Genomic DNA, 18,326 nt, shown 5'->3' with positions numbered 1-18,326 from the left:
TTCTCAGCCACCACAATCATGTGGGCCAGCACCTTGTAATATGTATGTATGAAGACAGACAGAGACAGAGAGAAGCAGGCAAAGAACGCCTTCTCAGTGTGTGGCTGTGCCTTCCCTTTCCATCCTCTTAATCGTATGGACTAGTGATGAACAGAGGTCTTCGATTTTATTCTTTCTTTTTCTTTCTTTCTTTCTTTCTTTCTTTCTTTCTTTCTTTCTTTCTTTCTTTCTTTCTTTCTTTCTTAGTCGGCTCCAAGCCCAGTGTGGGGCCCAACGTGGGGCTTGAACTCAAGACCCTGAGATCAAGACCTCAGCCGAGATCTTAACCGATGAGCCACCCGGGTGCCCCAGAAGTTCTTCATTTTAATACATTTCCTTTATGGTTAGTACTTAGTGTTTTGCTCTGGGAAGCTTGGCGTCTCCCCCAGCACAGAAAAGTCAGCGCGTGTGTGCGATGTTCCTCCCCGGGAGAGCCCACTAGGGAACGCAGCCACTGGGCGCAGGTCCCACGGGCTCTCTCAGCCTGGCGTGAGTGGAGAGGCCAGACCCCTGGAGAGAAAGCAGGTGCTTATGTAGCGGAAACCACACTGCTCCTTCCTTCCCGGTGAAGGGGCGGGTGGTCCTGAATTCCTATGCCCAGCCTTGCACGCACGCCTCCCCAAGGAGAGCAGCCTCGGGCTGCCGCTGTCCTCTCCCGCGTGGCGAGAGCACCATTTCACAGCGGGAACAGTTCCTTCTTCTTGCCTGGGAGTTAGTGCCTTTCTGTGTTTTGTGTTCTGCCAGCTGGCCTGGAGCTCGGGTGGGAACGTACATCCCTCGGGTTTCTTTCCCAGTCTGGAGGAAACCGGAAATCCCACCAAGAAAGTGAAAGAACGAGAGCGATGGCGTGCGTCTGCGGAGGTCGTGTCCTTTGGAGGGTCTGATGACAGCCTCCGCCCCTTCCCTGGGACACACACCCTCACACAGCACAAGCCACGTGCTCACACACAGCTAGCACACACCCACACACACACAACACACAGACACACACACAGCATAGGGGGCCATAGCCTGGTTCTCCTCTAGACACCCCAGTTTAAGCCTCTAACGTGGCTCTTAGGCTGAGAAGGGGCCCTTGCAGAGGGAGGGGTCGCCCAAAGTTGGGGTGGGAGACCCTGCCTCCCCCCGAATGGGAGCAGCAGCTCTGAGGGCAGCCTCCCCATGCACCCCACGTGAGCTCCCCCACCAGCAAGGAGACCCCAGAGCGCGAGGCTTCCTCGGAGCTGGCCGTCATACTGAGCACGTGACCCTATTATCTCATTTGGTCCTCCCACAGCCCCATAGGGTAGGTGTTTGTTTCAGAAGGGGAAACGGAGACCTGGGGAAGGTCGCTTGCCCAGGGCCACACAGGACTGGGGTCCAGGCTGCCTGTCTCCTAAGGTCTCAGAACCTCTATTGGCCTTCAATGGTGCCGCTGTTGGAGGTGACCCATGGTACAATCTTCGCCCATTTTCCTGTGACGTCCAGCCCCTCAGGGAGACCCTGAGCATGTCAGCCAGTCATCTCCTCGTGTCCTCAGCACAGCCCGCCATCCCGGACACTGGTCAGAGAAGGTCACCCCGGGCAGAGGCCCCCCTCCTGCCAGCGTCACCATCTTGCTTATAATCAGTAACCTGGTTCCCTCCCTCTCACCCTGAAGGCTTCCATCTCGGAAGGAAGGGGCAGGAGGAGAAGCTGTCGCCATGACGGGCGACGACGAGTGACGACGAGTGATGCCTGCAGCCCAGCACCGTGCGCCAGTCTGTGCCAAGCATGGGACCCAGGCCCTCCTGCGGAGTTCTGGTACCTCCCTTTCGAAGACGGCGCTCTCAGATTTCTCGTTGACAGGTACAACAGGTAAAGACGTGGCGGCTCCAAGGGGGTTCAGTGATTTGCTCAGCGTCAGGGTGTGAAAGCCGGGCTGGAACCCAGCCGGCTGGACCCCCGATTCTCACCGTCACAGCACTTGGCCTCCCATGGGTCCCTCCCAGTAGACACGTGCCAGCTGTGGGTGTCCCATAAAGGCCACCGTGTGGATGAGTGCTGGGCAGTGGGCATAGCCGGCTCATGTCCCTGCAGGGCTCAGCAGGTCTGTCTTGCATGGGTGGTGTTAGGAAAGGGGGTCCCACTGACGCTGGTTCTCACAGAGTGTGAGACATGTCGTGGTTGGCAGTTCTAGCTTGGTCCTAGCACGGGCTCCGGAGTGGGGACAGACTCCTCCCGGTGACCCGTCACTCTCCCCACACCTTTCTCATCCTGGGGTCAAACGCTGCCATCTGGACGTGCCCACTGGTGCGCGCCATCGTACAATTGGTCACCACTGAATTCATTTTGTCCTTGGTGGCTCTTCCGTGGCGGCTCCCCGGACCCCCACCCAGAAGCCTCCCGTAGGCACGAAGGCTGGCCAGTCATCACGGAGGAAGCAGCCGGGACTCCCGACGGATGGGTCATCGCATCCTCCTCCCGGCCACTCTCTGGGTCTTGGTCTCAACTGCCTCTTCCAGAGGCGGGAGGACCAGATAGCAAGTGACAGATGGACCGGCCAGGTGGAGGCAGCGTTCTTGGTTCTACACCCCTAGCTCCTTCCGCTGTGATTTAAGTCCGTGTCCACCCTTGGTGAGCGAACTTCTTGGGGCAGTGGCTGTCCTGGTCTATCTGCCCCTCCCGCTTCCAGGAAGAGGCCACACTTTTCCCTCTTGTGCGTGAGGGACGTGCTCATTTGCCCCAGAGCTGCCCTGAACCTTAGAGACTGGACAGATGTGACTGAGAATGAAAGCTTCCGGGCTGAGCCCTTTGTATATCAAAGGAGCTTCATAAATGCTGATTACATCAATGCATGCTTTCCTTGGCTCTCCCGGTGCCTGGGAGAAACGTCATGAATTCTTTTGGCTAACAGTCCTTGCTCGGGGAAAAGTCAGTTTCATGGGGACATTCAGAGGAGGGAAGGCTGGTTGGTGCCCGTCTAGCCACTCAGAGTCATTTCCTGCCCCTTCTGTGGCTGGTACTGTTAGAGTGTATCTTGGGTTCCGAAGGACATAAACATGGCAAAGGTAGGATTCTTGTACGTTTTGTTCACTGAGAGTCTCCAGCCTTTGCAACAGGACATGGTTGGCCCTCGGTAAACCAACAGGGAACTGATGGGAACATGAAACTATTCCTGTGACCCTCTCCCCTGACCTCTCCGTCCTTGCTCATCTTTTAGCTCCACTGAAACGCAGTCTCTATCAACATGGTCATGACAGTGAACTTGGCCAGGGAGGATTGTGTCTCTAGACCTTTTCCCAGGAAACAGAGCTGCTCCTGGACCACCATCTCCAGGGACAGTGGCTGGACCAGCCCGCGTGAACCACATCCTTGGGTTTCAGGGGTCTACCGAGGGGGCTGCAGAAGACCCTAGCTGACGGAGATAACACTCGATCAACAAGGAGAGTGTGCCGTCCCCCTCTGCCCCTCTTTTAGATACCCAGAGTTCTTTATGGCTTTGCTCAGGTAGATCATTCATCGTCATAAATTTTCTTATCTTCAGTGCTTTTCCAATTACGGATAACAACAGAAAAGCAGTCATTGGTTTCTAAAAGGTCATCAAGATATAGAGCCCGTTTGGGAAGGGAATGACTTATGCAGTTGACTTGTATAAATCTGGAGAAGGTTTATGTACAAGTTGGACAAGAAATGTAAGTGAGATTCATAAAATATATAAAGATTTATGGCGCCTCGGCCGATGAAAATTGCCTCTCCTTTTGCTGTTTGTGTGGGAATTATTGGTTCTTTCCAAGTGTTTTACATATGGCTTTTGAGCCAACGAGGCCTGGTGAGGCCCCGCGAGTGGCCGGTGGCGTCCGGAGGGCGTAGCGACAGTTAGTCACGGCAAATGTGAACCGCAGGACGGAGGCGGGCGTCTCAGAAACCGCGGCTCATCTGGACACCGAAGGTGCTTGGATCCCTGCACGCCGCAGCTGTGGCATTTTGGGGCCCTGCTGACGGACACAGACGCTCAGGGGGATGGCCCACCAGCTGGTCACCCTGTCACCCCTCTGGGACAGCGGGTGGGACACGGGGAGCTGGCTGCTTAGCGTTTCTCAAGGTGGTTCTCAGACGACCCACCGTGGGCGCCATGCAGAGTCTCAGGCTCAGCCCCAGAGAGCCGGGTCTTCCTGGTGGAGCGTGGGCCCGGCCAGGTGCGTCCCACCGGCCACACAGGTGTTTCGTGAGCGCCCCAAGGTCTGAGAGCACCCCGTGGAGCACTTCCCTTTGTCCCCCTTTCTGTGGACCAGAGATGGAGGCCCAGAGCAGTGAGAGGCGCAGTTAAGAACCTTGCCTTCCTCGGGACCTCGAGGAGTAGGAGGAGGAGAGTGTCAGAACCCGAGGTCACCGTCAAGAACTCCGGGCGAGCGTGTCCTCGAAGCTGCCCCATGCAGGCTCGCTCATCAGCCTCACTCGCCCTCATCAGCCTCCCTCGCTCTGCCCCGCCTGCAGTGGGGGAACTCGGTGAGCATCCTCGGGGTGGCGTGTCTCACACCTGGCTTTCTGGGGAGAGAAGCCCTGACGTTCGCCAGTCCCCATGGTGGAAATGCTCCCACCATGGCCAGTTCCAGGCTTTCTGGCGGGACTTCTCTGAGGGGGGCCTGGGAAGGACCGTGTGGGGTTGGCTCTCAAAGCTGGTCTGAGCCCACCACGGTGTCTGCGTCCCAGGAGATGAGTGCGGTGGAGGCAGAAACAGATCAGGCTTGAGAAGGAGGAGGCTGGCCAACACTTCGGGGCCAGGCAGACGAACAGTCACATCCAGGAGGCCAGCCGGGGGCTACCCACATGCACGGGGTGACGGCCAGCCTCGGGATCCAGGGGAACTGAGGACGCCCAGACAGCACTGGGGCACTTGGTGTAATGCTCCCCCAAGGACACAGGAGGGTCGCTAAGTCCAGCCCCCTGACCCCAGCCACAGGGCTGCTTGTCACCGGGTCACAGACAGGGGCTTCTTACGCTTCTGGAGAAGAAGCCAGACGTGTCCTTGCAGATCAGAGTTGTGCCTCCTGCCAGGCATGGGGCAGAGGTCAGAGCCAAGTGTGAGTCTTGCTTTTGAGACCTTCCTTTGCGGACTGGCCTCACCCCCTTGTCCATCTCTTGCTCCCGTCCCTCCCCACCCGGACTCCACACTCTGGCGACAGCATGGGACCCAGTGAGCCCCCTAAAAACAACAGAAGTTGCCCCGCCTCCTGGGTCTTGCTTAGGCTGTGCCTTCCACTTGCTGTATCTCCCCCCAAACCCTGTTTATGGTCTGTGGGGACCCGAGGCTTTCTAACGTTTTCTTTTTTTTTTTTTTTAAAGATTTTATTTATTTATTTGACACAGAGAGATCACAAGTAGACAGAGAGGCAGGCAGAGAGAGAGGGAAGCAGGCTCCCTGCTGAGGAGAGAGCCCGATGCGGGACTCGATCCCAGGACCCTGAGATCATGACCTGAGCCACCCAGGCGCCCTTTCTAACGTTTTCTAACTGCAAATATTACCCCCCGGTGAGGACCTTCGCAATCACCCTCCACCGTGAGAAGAACCCCTCCCCCTCCACCCTTGACCCCAAGACGCTGCATGCCTTTCCAACAGCGTGGACGACATCAGCCCCTTGTGGTCACGTGCCCTTTCCAGGTAACTTGACCATGTTTCCCTCCACAAGGGCTGTCCATTAGGCTTTAGGACTCCAAGTGAGGGAGCTCCCCCATCTTCATGGCCCCCACAACATGGGGGCCTATAGCCCGAGACCCTGCTAAGGTCTGGCGTTACCGCTTAAACCAAAAACAGTTTGTCAACACACTAGCAGGGATGAGCGGCTGGGCCGGGCTCCCCACGTGTAGCTCCTCTGGGTAAGTCTGTCCTGCCCACCAGTCCCTGAGCCCAGCAGTGACGACGGACAGACCTGCAGTTCCGGCTCGGACCCGTGTCTACCTGGCTCCGGAAGCCTCCCGTTCACTTCCTTCCCTGCTCTCCTTTCCCGAGATGCTCCATAGGGCAGGTGCCCATTCCAGCTGCCCATGCCAGGCGGGTGGGAGGCTGCCCTCTACCTCCGGGAGATGATCTGTCGGAAAGTTTTGGGACCAGCTACAGCCACACGGCCATGTCGCGATGGGTCATGGCCTGCCACAGCCAGAGCCACTCCTTGAAGACTCATCCCGGGCTCGTAGACAGGCCTCGGTGTCGGGTGAAGCCTGCTGATGCCGTGTGCGTCCGAGTGGGTCCCGGGGCAGCGACCCTCTTCTCTCCTTCTTCCCTCCCTCCTTCTGCATCTCAGGCCATCAGAAAGAAACTAGTTTCGTGGCTAAAAACTCAGGCCTTGGGTCAGAGAGTCCTGGGTTCAAACCTCAGCTCTACCGGTACAATCCCTGTGACTGACAGTGTCTGTCTCATCCGTTCCTGGGGGCCTTCGATGGGCGAATGCAGACAGAACTCCGAACGGTGCCCGGCACAGGGCAGGGGTGCCCTGCTGGTTCGCTGAAGGCTTCTCCTTATAATAACCACTGTCAGGAGGCAGTCTGGCCTCTGTGATCAGGGTGTCACCCACGGTGTCTGTACCGCTGCTTTTTCCTCTAGCTCTCGTGTGTGTCTTACCACACTTCGCTGAAATTAAATCAGAGCTCACAGGGGAAGCTTCTCGTTGTGCCTGGCACACAGTGGGCACTTTACAAACCATGGTGCCTTCCAAGAGTCTGGGGGCAGCATACCCTAGCCCAGTGCTGGGCACATAGTGGTCCTCCACAACAGAGCGGAGGGGTTAGCCTAGCGCCCTCTCTTCCTCCTTGCGCGCCCCCCTTCAGTGCTCTGTCCTTCCCCCTCATCAAGGTGGCTCCCAGATGAGCTCCAGGAGAAGGTTCTGTGTCGCCCATGGAGGCTGGGAAGAAAGACGTCAGGACAGACATGCTCTGGGGCCCTGGGGTGAAGGGCTTCCATCTCAGCAGAGACAAGGGGACAGGACTCTCTCGGATTGCTCTCCCGTGTGATGCCCAGCTCTGGCCCCTCCTCTCACTGTCCTTACCACCCCCAACCACTTGGTCAGGCACCCAGCCTTCTCTCGGGGTCACAGCCCCAGCCCCGGATCTGCCACCAGGCCAGAGCGAGATCTCACCTGACTCATGCGGGTCCGTGGGAGATAGGATGGGGGGATAGATTGTCCCCACCGAGGCTCTTCTCCAGGACAAAGGCCAGCCATGAGGCTGCATTGGCAAGCAGGCTGATGAGACGCTGTGGGACGGGGTACAGGGACATTTGTCACGGTGGAGAATGACAAAGAAGAAGAGGCGTCTGACCTGGGCTGACACAAACCCGGAGCAGGGGGGCAGGGGGCAGAGACGCAGTGTCATTTTTCAGCACAATTTTCCTCCATTTAATGTTCCCATAGATTCTGGGACCCCATCATCTGATGGCCCATAGAGATGGTTTATGGTGTTAGGGTGTCAGGTTCCAGGAGAGGGAAAAATTAACTGTGAACTTACTGTCCTACAAGGACCCTCATTGCCTGCAGAATACCGAGTTGATTTGGTTTTGCTCTTCTTGGAAATGTACTCAAGGTGAGGGAGATAAATGGGATGGCAAACCCCCTTCTGCTTGTAAAGAAAATGGAGAGACAATCCCCTCCCCCCACCCAAGTGCGCCCTTCCTCTGGCTTGGGGGGGTGTGGGTGTGGGTGGGGGGTGGGGGGGTGGGGGCGGAGGAGCTTCCCACTCTCTCCTGGCCCCAATGGGGACCGAGACTCCTGCAACAGCAGAGCAGCTGAGGCTAAAGTTTTCTCTAGCCCTCCCTCTTCTCAGCCTCCCCCCTGCAGTTCTCCAGCCCTCCCTCTTCTCAGCCTCCCCATGCAGTTCTCTGTCCTCGGCTCTGCGATCGTCATCATCGGGAAGGTCTGAGGTGACACAGGGTCAGTTCTCTGTCTCCGACGGACCTCGTCCTTGACTCCAGGAGGGAGAATCTGGAGTCCTGAACCCCATTTCTTGGCAGGGAAGAAAAGTGAAGAAACGAGGTGACGTTCAAGTCGGGCAGTGCACATACTCAAGACCCCCAACACCATGGTCGGGGAGAAGGACCGTCGGACAGTGAGGTCCCGCGTCGCACCCGCGAGGATGGGTGGAACCGAGGCCCTTAGTAACAGGTACGACCAGGATGTTCCAACATGGGAGCCCCCGTGCGCTGCTGGAGGGGGCGGCGGGATGTCCGACGGGCTAGCTGCTTCGGAAAACAGCCTGGTGGTTTCTTAAAAAGTTAAACGTAGAATTACCTGTGGCCCAGCAATCCCACTCCTGGGTATAGACCCCAAGGAATTGAAAACACATGTTTAAATCAGGATGTGTACGCGCGAGCTTGCAGAGAGCCGTTCCCCGTCCATCCACGCCCGCGTGCATGAGCAGAATCGGGCAGCATCCCTACCCAAGCTCTACTCCCCCCGAAAACGCAGGTGGAGCCCCAAAGCCTCACGCTCAGTGAAAGCAGACAGTCGCACAGGGTGTGATGTCACGTCCATGAAATACCCAGAGGGGAGCAGGGGCAGGATGCAAATCAGGTGGCCAGGGTCTGGAAAGAGGAGGCAATGGGGAATAAGGGCCTGTAAGAAGGGGTGTGGGGCTTCCTTCAGGGGTGGCACGAATATTCTGGAAGTACGCAGAGGGGGTAGTTGCAAAACATTGCCAACGTACTAAAAACCACTGGATGGTTTGTTCCCTTTGAAACAGTTAATTTTATGTTGTGCAAGTTTCATCTCGATTAAAAAGAAATTAAACCATCATTTCGAGCAGGGCCCTGAGAAGCCAGCTTGGGGAGAGAGGCTGCCTCAGGGTGGGTTGTTGCAACTGGAGGAAACGCTTGCTATGTTTCCCTCCAGAATTTCTGGCTTCCCCCACCCCAGGAATGAAGGCTTGGTGGGAACGTCAGGTAACATGTACGTTCCATCCTGGGAAAGCCTTGGGAACCAGCCCGGACAGAGCCAAGAACCCAAGGGACACAAGAGGGTGATTGTCTCCTCCTCTGCCACAAGTCCCCTACCCCCACCCCCACCCCACGCACATGCAACCACCTGCCCAAACCACCAGGCTCTTCTGCCTGGGCCAAGACAGTCCCCAAGAGCCAGCACAGGCAAGGGCTCGGGCAGCCAGCTGGGAGAGCAATTCCAGAAAGCTGAGCCCGTGGGATGCATGCGTGGCCCCCGGGGGGCCGTGGTGCCCTGTCTCCTCCTCCCTTCTTCAGGCTTCAGGAGGGCAGCCCAATTTCTCTGCTTCCCTCCCTTGCCGTTGACCCAGGGTCGACCTTCAGGCCGGCTTCATAAATGGTGTCTATAGAAGGAAGACTGAAGGAGTCTTCATTCGGGGTGGCGTTTGGGTCCCAGGCAGCCCCTAAGATTTTCTGGAAGGAAGGTGGGTGGTCTCCTCCCTGCTCATTCTCCCTGGCACCATCCCTTGGATCTTTCCTTGTTGAAGCCCACCACGGACTGGGATTCCAAGAAGACCCCACCTGAGTCTTCACCCCGATGTCCAACTGTCCCCCTTGTCCCGCCATCACCCCTATGTCCATCACCCATCCCCAACTACAATCCTCCCAGTGTCTCCTGGTGCCTTTGGGGATCCCCTCCTTCCTCTTCTGCATCCCTGCCGTGTGGGCAGAGAGAGGCAGGTCCCCAACCTCTCCGGCCTCTTGGAAACCTCTTGGAAGAGAAGTGGCTCCCAAGGGTCATACTAAGATCCCGCTCTTTTTGCCTTAATCCATGAAGAGAGAGACCCCATGATGGACACCGCCACTCCCCACCGACAGGAGCATCCGGATCCGGATATGAAAAACTGTCCTCGATCTTCATCAGCCACAGCCGCCGCCCCGCCCCCACTGCCCCCAGCCATGGAGCCTGCGTAATCCTCAGCAAGAGAGGATAATTAATTCGAAAAGGCCCGCATCCCGGGGCCTCAGCCCCTTTGACGAGAGCGAAAGGAGGGGAGGCAAGAAGAGAAGCTACGTCTGTCGGAATAATCCCTGTCTCGGGGCAAGATGGTTCCAGTCCTAATGAGACCCCCGGGCATTATCCTGGCGTGTATTGTCTATCACGGCCAGGAAAAGGGCGAGACCAACTTTATTTCTGAATTTGGACTGACTTAAAGAGGTGGCATCACATTTGAAGGGCACCCAATCAATCTGTTACCCTCACTGCATGAAATTGTATTTGCTTGCCTCTTCCTATCTCGCTGGGCGCAGCTGGGCTGTGAGTCATTGGTGATAACATTCTTTATTATGCCGTCCTGTTTATGAACTGTGCCTGGAAAGAGATGATAGAAATATGCAGCAATATGCAAAGGGGTGGGGGGGGAGAAGGGGGAGCAAATGTTAGTTGCCAGGGCAACAAAGGGGCTATTTTGGGCATTGGATTTTGCGGATGATGAAAAACCATTTCCTTGCGATGGTTGGACTCTCCCCTCCCCCCTCCTGGAAGCGATGAATATAGAACTGAAGATTTAGGCAGGGGATGGCTTAATTTCTTAATTAAAAATTATTTTATTTTCCCTTCTACCTCCTTTAAAAATGGATGGGGAAAAAAAAAAAAACAAACCTAAGGGTGTTGATAAGCATTCTCGAGTGGAAGGCGAGCTCTTGTTCTGGTAGAGAGAGATGTGTGAATAATTTACTAATCTTCACTGATCCCTGCCACCTCCCCCCACCGCACGCTCCCACCTCTTCTTACCTACACTGACTTAACTCTGATAAACTCCCCGAGCAAAATCCCCGAGCTCTGGACCTCAGCAAAATCTCAAACCTGCAGGTGTTTATAAGCTGCCTGAATTCCAATGAGCTTTTTGCAATTTGGCTGCAGAGGAGATGGCGAGAGCTGAGCGGAGCCCGCACCTCTGGGCACGGGCGTCTGCACCGATGAAGGGAGAGGAACCCTGCCGTGGCCCCTCCTGCGAGGCCCTCCGTTCCGGAGGAGGGACTCGCCCTGGGGGCAGGGGGCAGAGCCCGCCCAGCAAGCCTGGTTGGCTCCGGGCCCTCAGGATCTGTGCCCGCGTCAGGCCACCCCTCGCACTGCCTCCGTTTCCACGGGGTGGAGGAGCTGGTGGGTTTCAACCTTGCTGCCTCCCTCTTGTGGCTTCACTGGTTCTCAAAGTGGGGTCCCCTGACCAGCGGCGGCACATAACCACCTCACGGACGTAGGTGCTCAAGAACTAGGTGTTGGATGGATGGAGCTGGGTGGGGACAGTCCTCAAATCCAGCCTCCCAGCCAGCAGCACCCCTGCTTCCCAGTGCTCTCAGGGGTATATGTGCAAGGAGAGGTAGTGGTGGGTGAGCCGCGGGTAGTTTGCCCGGGCTGGACCCCCAGGTATTCTCCCCCTGCCTGCTGAGCTCTGGTGTCAGGTCTAAGATATGTCCCTAGGCCCAGGGTGCGTCTTGCAGCACCCACTGGTTCTGGAAGTTTCCACAGATGTCAGAATTGGCAGGATGGCAGGGGAGGCTTGGGGGTGGTGGTTCTTTTGCTGTGGTTGAATGGGTTTGTGCCTTGAAAGTACGTTTTTGTGCCTCTGGCTTTGAGACCATGGGCCGCGCTATGTTCTTCCCAGTGGCTCCCTTCTGCCTGCTTCCTCCACCAGAAAGAACCCCCGCCCCGCAGTTGTATTTTGTGGGCAAATTGTGGGGGAGATTCTTTATGATAAATTAGGGGAGAAGGTGGCTGGTGCTTCAGATGTGGGCCCTTCCTGTGCGGTGCACCCATGACAGCATCACTGCCCTCAGCCCCAGGAGAAGACTAGGATTTAGACTTTCTTAGAAAAATGAACTTTTAATCACACATCACCTAAGTCATACGTGCGTGTGCAGAAAAAACTGGAAAGTAGAGCACAGTACAAAGAGGTAAACACATCTGCGCTTCCCTGTCTGGAGATAAGAGGACATTTTTCTGCTTTGTTTCTCCTCTTTGTTCTCCTCTTTTCTCTTTCACTCTCTGTTTATTTTTACAAACTTGAGGTCACACGTATTCGTGTTTTCTTTCCAGCGTACACCCTGGGGCAGCGTCTCCCCCATCTCCTTAAATAGTTTTCAAGACTCGCTTTTATTTTTTTAGCGGCTGCGTACTATTTTATAACGTGGATAAGTCATCGTGAAGCTCTTTCTGCGAAGCCATTATTTTCCGCGTCTCTTTCAGGATGTGGAAGTGGCACCTCGTGATTTTAATACCAAAGAAAGCCGAGGGCGCCGAGAGGCCGAGGTGAGTCCCTTTGTCTTTGACGCCTGGAGCGCCGGTGGAGGCCGGCTGGGAGAAGCCGATCAGTCAGTGGGGTTTGAAGTGAGTTTCTGCGCTGACATTCGGGGTAAGAGACGGAATTACTTCCCCCAGGGCGAGTGGCAGTGTTTGGCATTTGGAAGCTTGGCAACGAGATAAATGTAGTAAAATAGCAGCTCACACAAAGCGTCCCTTGAACTCCCTGGAACGGGGCTGTCGCAGGAGGAAAACGCGAGCCAGGCGGGTCTGGGGGACTGCCCACCCCCTCGGGGCCTGGAGAGAGGCAGGGGTCCGTCCGGTCTCCTGGGGTGATGTTTCTGCTCCATTTTATCCCCTCTGTGAGCACATTTGGGGTCCACTCGCCTGTGAATGGGAGCAAGTGAGGCAGAAATTTCTTCCATAAACGGAGGACCTCTGATACCCGCTCTGCCCTCCACTGGGGCCTCCAAGCGTTCATGTCTCTTTGCAGCTCTGCTTTCCCATGAGTTTGGACCTGCCCTTGGCCTCCAAAGCCGACCAAGCTGCCCCTTTCTTCCCACGGGTCCCACCCTGGCCACCTCCTCCAGCAGGGAGCCCCTAAGCCCGTCAGGGTGCTGTGTACACAGCACCGAACACGGGGCCCGCCTTTCCAGGGGGTTGCGCCTCTCAAGGTATAGCTGTGTATGTGCAGGCGCGCCTGGGACCCTCGAGGGCGGGGTTTCTGTTCACACGTGGAGCCGCCGTTTCCCGAACTTTGTAGGATGTGGGCAGCACTCCCAGGTCTCCCCACCCCACTTCGCGCCGGCAGCGCCCCTTCTCACAACAACCCCAAATGCCTTCAGACGTTGTCAGTTACCCCTTGGGGCACAGCCCACTCTGGGTTAAGAACTGTGGGTGTAGGACAGCATTTCCCAAGGTGTATTCTGGGGAAACTGAGTCTCATTCTAAACAATGGGGTTCCAAGATGAGCTAATGTGAGGAAACCGTGGGCTGGACAGCATTCGACAGGGGGTCTCTGCTCCCACCTGGTTTGTCCCTGCCTCACGTGCTTTCCCGGTGCTCTGGGGGGCCGCATGCCCCCCACTCTTCCTGCGGCACCTTCATTCCTACATGGGGGTCCTAGCTGCTGTCTCTCCTTCCTCTTCTTCTCTGGGCTCTGCCACTTCTTCTCTCGTCTCTCCCAAGCTCTTGGACCTCTGATTTGTTCTTTTGTGCTATTGACGTCATCGCCTTTAATTTGGGGGAGGGGTTTTGTCCCAATTTTCGTCCATTCAGTGGCAACACTTTTTCTCTGACTGTGTGAGCTCTGTATGCCTTCCTGGGCGGCTGCTGGCGACCTGCCTGGAGAGTGGGGTGGGCACCGCCTTGGTCTGGCACCTGCTGCTCCCTGCTCTTCCTCGACTCCCTAAACCTCTGTCTAAATCCCTCCATAGCTCCCCACAGCACTCAGGCCAGAGTCCAAGCTCCCTCCCAGAGCCCCGAGGCTCTCCGCAGGCAGCCCCTCTCCATCACAGCCCTGTGATCCCAGTGAACGCCCTCCAGGTGTCCAAGGGCCCAGGCCCTTCTCTGGCCCTTGGTCTTGGCACACCGCAGTCCCCCCGCGTAGCGTGTGCGCCACCCTCCTTATCTGGCACCTTCTTTCATCCAAGGGGGCTGCGTGCCCGGGCTCAGCCTGTGGTTGAGGAGAACGATCACAAGATCCCTGGGGCCTCAGACCTCCCATGGACACGCTTGCCGCCTGTGGCTCCGTTCTCCAGGTTCAGGGAGGAAGGACCGGCTGCTGCCCCTGGCTGGCATTGGGACACCCACCAGCCAGCTAGCCAGGCCAGGCCAGGGCAGGCCTGGGGAGGGGAGGGAGCTGGCCTTTCTGGAAACAACGGGCACCGTCCATCTCTTTCATTCATCTCTTGTAGCTCAGCTCAGGTTATGAAACTTGCCATTTTTGGTCCCCACATCCATACCCTAGATGTCATCTGTCATCACAGCGTATCACTGCTTCCCTTCAAACTGACTGTCGGCATATCCCCCAAACCCCCATTCCTCCCAGCCTTGTGAGGCTTTGATCTATTTAATTCTGTTTCTTTCTTCTTTTTTAAATTAAGACCATTTTTTTAAGAATAGGTTCCCAGCAAAATTGAATGAAAGGAACAGATTTCCTGCATACCCTCTGCTCCCACTCATGCAAAGCCTCCCCCACTACCAACACCCCCCCCCAGATGGTTGAACCTTCCTCACATGTCCTACCACCCAAAGCTCATGGTTTATACTCAGCTTCATTCTCGCTGTTGTATATTTTATGGTTTTGGACAAACGTACGATGACGTGTGTCCACCATGACGGTACCCTACAGAGTCTCACTGCCCTCAGATTCCCGGTGCTCCCCCTCCTCCTCCCTCCCTCCCTGCTAACCCCCTGGCAGGCGCCCATCCTTTCACAGTTTGCATTGCTCTCTCTTTCCCAGAATGTAGTACAGATAGAATCCCACCGTCTGTAACCTTTTCAGATTGGCTTCTTTCACTGAGTGATATGCATTTACGGTTCCTCTGTGTCTTTTCAGGGCTTGAGAGCTCATCTTTTTTTTTTGGAGCTGAATCCCGTTCTGTTGTCTGGATGGACCACGGTGTGCTTATCCATCCCCTACTGGAGAACATCAAGGTTGCCCCCCTCCTAAGTTTTGGTGATTACAAATAGAGTTGCTGTAAACAACCATGTGCAGGCTTTTGTGTGGACATACCAAGGAGCACGATGGCTGGATGGTATGCCAAGAGTAGGTTTAGTTTCACAAGAAACCGCCCAATGGGCTTCCAAAGTGGCCGTGCCATTTTGCTTTGGGGCCAGCGGTGAATGGGATTCCTGTTGTTCTACCTCCCCGCCAGCAGGCGGTGTCGTCAGTGTTCTGGATTTTGGGCCATTCTAATAATTGTGTAGTGGTTTCTCACTGTTGCTTTAATTTGCATTTCCCAGATGACCAATGATGCGGAACATCTTTTTGTGATCATTTCCCATTTGTGCATCTTCTTTGGTGAGGGGTCAAAGTCTTTGGCCCATTTTTACTCGGGGTGTTTGTTTGCTTGTTGAATTTTAGGAGTTCTTTATATGTTTTGGATCACAGTCCTTCATCAGATGTGTCTTTTGCAAATATTTTCTCCCAGTCTGTGGCTCGTCTTCTCATTCTTTGGATCCTGCCTTTTGTAGGGCAGTGGATTTTAATCTTCATGGAGCCCGTCGTATCAAGGATTTCTTTCATGGATTGTTCCCTTAGGTCTTGTGGCATAAACTTTTTATTTTGAAATTATTTTAGATTTCTAGAACGGTGCAAAGATAGTACAAAGAGTGCTGTTTGACTGGTTCTTCATTGGCCCCTTGGGGGACATTTGGCAGGATAAGGAGACATCATGGGTTGTGCGCACAGGCAGAGATGCTGTTAAAACCCTACAATGCACAGGACAGCCCCACTGCAAAGAGGTTCTCATCCAAAATGTCAGCAGAACGGACACAGAGAAGGCTCGCCACATGCCCTTCACCAGCTTCCTGAATGTTAACATCTTAAAATAACCGTGGCACATTTACTAAAATGAAGAAATTGACATCGGTACCATACTGATATTGGTTGGCTTTTTCTTACTTTACTGACAAATTTTTATGTGTCCAGAATATTACAGTTAACCGTAATTGCAATGTCATACAGACGTCTCTAGACCTTCCCTGTCTTGCGTAATGGAAACTTCATGCACGTTGAAATGCATCTCTTCTTGCTCCTCCCCTCGGCCACTGGCAACTACCGTTCTCCTTTGGCTTCTATGAGTTCAGGTTCTTAGAGATCTCATACAAAGGGAATCATACAGTATTTGTTCTTCTGAAACCAGCTTATTTCATGGAGCGTCATGTCGTCAAGGTTCATCCATGCTGTAGCAGGTATCGGGATTTCCTTCCTTCTTGAGACGGAATAAATATTATTCTATTGTCTGGATGGACCACATCTTCCATATCTGCTCATCTGGCCATGGACATTCAGGTTGTTTCCACCCATTTGCTGCTGTGAACGATGGTGCCATGGACCTTGGAGAGCCACTATGTCTTCAGGCTCCTGATTTCAATTCTTTGGGATAAATTTGCATAAGTAAGATTGCTGGTAGTTCGGCTTGTAATTTTTTGAGGACCCTCCAGACTGTTTTCCCCGGTGGCTACAACATTTTATATCCCCACCAACAGTGCACGAGGGTCCAAATTTCTCTACATCCTCATCTTTTTTTTTTTTTTTTTAAGAGTTTACTTATTTATTTGACAGAGAAAGCACAAACAGAGGGGAGCAGCAGAGGGAAAGGGAGAGGCAGGCTCTGCTCTGAGCAGAAAGCCCGACGAAGGGGCTCCATCCCAGGACCCTGAGATCATGACCTGAGCCGAAGGCAGATGCTTCACCAATGGAGCCACCCAGGCGCCCTCAACACCGGGTTTGTATATATATTTCTGTATTTATAATGGCCATTCTAACAGGTCCCAATGAGCTGGTTTTGATTGGCATTTCCCTGGTTAGTAAAGTTGGGCATCTTTTTATAAGCCCATGGGCCATTTGTCTGTCTTCTTTGGAGAAATGCTCATTCTAAGTCCTTTGCCCATTTTTTAATTGGGCTGTTTGGGTTTTTCTGCTACTGAGTTGTAGGAGCTCCATATGGGCTCTGGGCCTTGGATTCTCATCAAATGTGTGCTTTGTGGATATCCTCTGCCATTCCTTGGGTTTTCTTCTCTCTTTCCTGACCGTTTCTTTTGCTGTGATCAGTTGGCTTTTTAACTTAACACTTTTAAATCTTTATATCTCGTGCACTCTTTGCTCTCCAAGTCACCGATGGCCTGAGACAAACTCTAAGTGTCCCAAGAAGGCCTCCTCCATGGGGCGAACACTTTCTGTCACACGGATCACCTTTGGATCATTGATTTGTTTGGTAAAAATCACGTTAGGCCCAGCTTTTTAAAACCAGAACCTAGGGGCACTTTCCACCAAAACATGAACAGACCTGCATTTGGGAGGAGCAAGGTCGGGGGGCAGGGAACAGAGCGAGGACCCTTTTTGGGGACTCCAAGTCCATTCTCTGGAGGATAGGCCATTGGATTGAACTGGTGTCTGTAAGAACTCTTTGCATCCACCCCATGGTAAAGACCAACTCATCTACTCCTGTCCCTAGGCCTAGGGCTCTGAGGTCATCATCATGGGACCCCGGGTGCTCCCTGACCTTGGCAGGTTTAGGTCCCTGTGGTCCCCAGTACTGAGGAATCAGCTCCCAGGTTCCCCACCCCACCAGATTCGAGAGAGATCTGGGGAGAAACCACCAGTCTCTTCCATCTTTTTCAGTGTCTCTCTGGATCGTGAGTGCCACCGCAGATCCCAAAGAGGCGGAGCCCTGAGCCCTGTTCCCAGCACGCTGACACCCTGCGGGCCTGAGAAAGAAAAGCTTATTCAACAGGGTGCCATTCCTGTCCCACAGAATAAGCGCCCAGATCAGGGCTCTCAACTCCTCAGTGGTCTTGCTGAAGGCAGACTCTGATTCAGGGGGCCGGGCTGGGCTGAGAGTCTGTATTTCCAACACATGCAGTGATGCTGGCACTGCAGGTCCTGAGCCACACTCAGAGACACGGGGGAAAGCCCCGTGAGCCACGGGGAGCCAGGGTTCAGCGAGCAGCAGCCATCCGGAGACGCTGCCCCGAGTGACACTGCCCTAAGCCGAGAAGGATGGACAGAGTGTGGGTCGAGAAGGATGGACAGAGTGTGGGTCGAACTGGTTGCTGGGGGCAACCTTCCATTGTCCCTGAAGCAGAAGTCTTACTTGCGTTGACCCAGAAGGTGAGAACCAAAGGAAGGGAGGATGGACGGCCAAGCTCATCTTCGCTTAATTCAGTCGGATTCATCAGAGACCCTTGAGTCTGGCCTAGTGGTGATCTGGGGACTTTGTGTGGGGGGGCATGGAGGAGGGCCTTTTCAGCCAGCCGGGTTCCTGGCAGCTGGAGGGAGGGCATCCGTCGGTTGCCACCGCCGAGACCCCGCCGATGTCTTTGCCTTCGGGCCACCAGTGGGGGTGGGCCATGCCATCCAAGGGCAAAGTTTGTGCT

The sequence above is a fragment of the Lontra canadensis genome, unplaced genomic scaffold (assembly GCF_010015895.1).
Source record: "Lontra canadensis isolate GAN:19392208 unplaced genomic scaffold, GSC_riverotter_1.0 scaffold41, whole genome shotgun sequence".
NCBI classification, from domain to species: domain Eukaryota; kingdom Metazoa; phylum Chordata; class Mammalia; order Carnivora; family Mustelidae; genus Lontra; species Lontra canadensis.
This window is presented reverse-complemented; position numbering follows the sequence as displayed.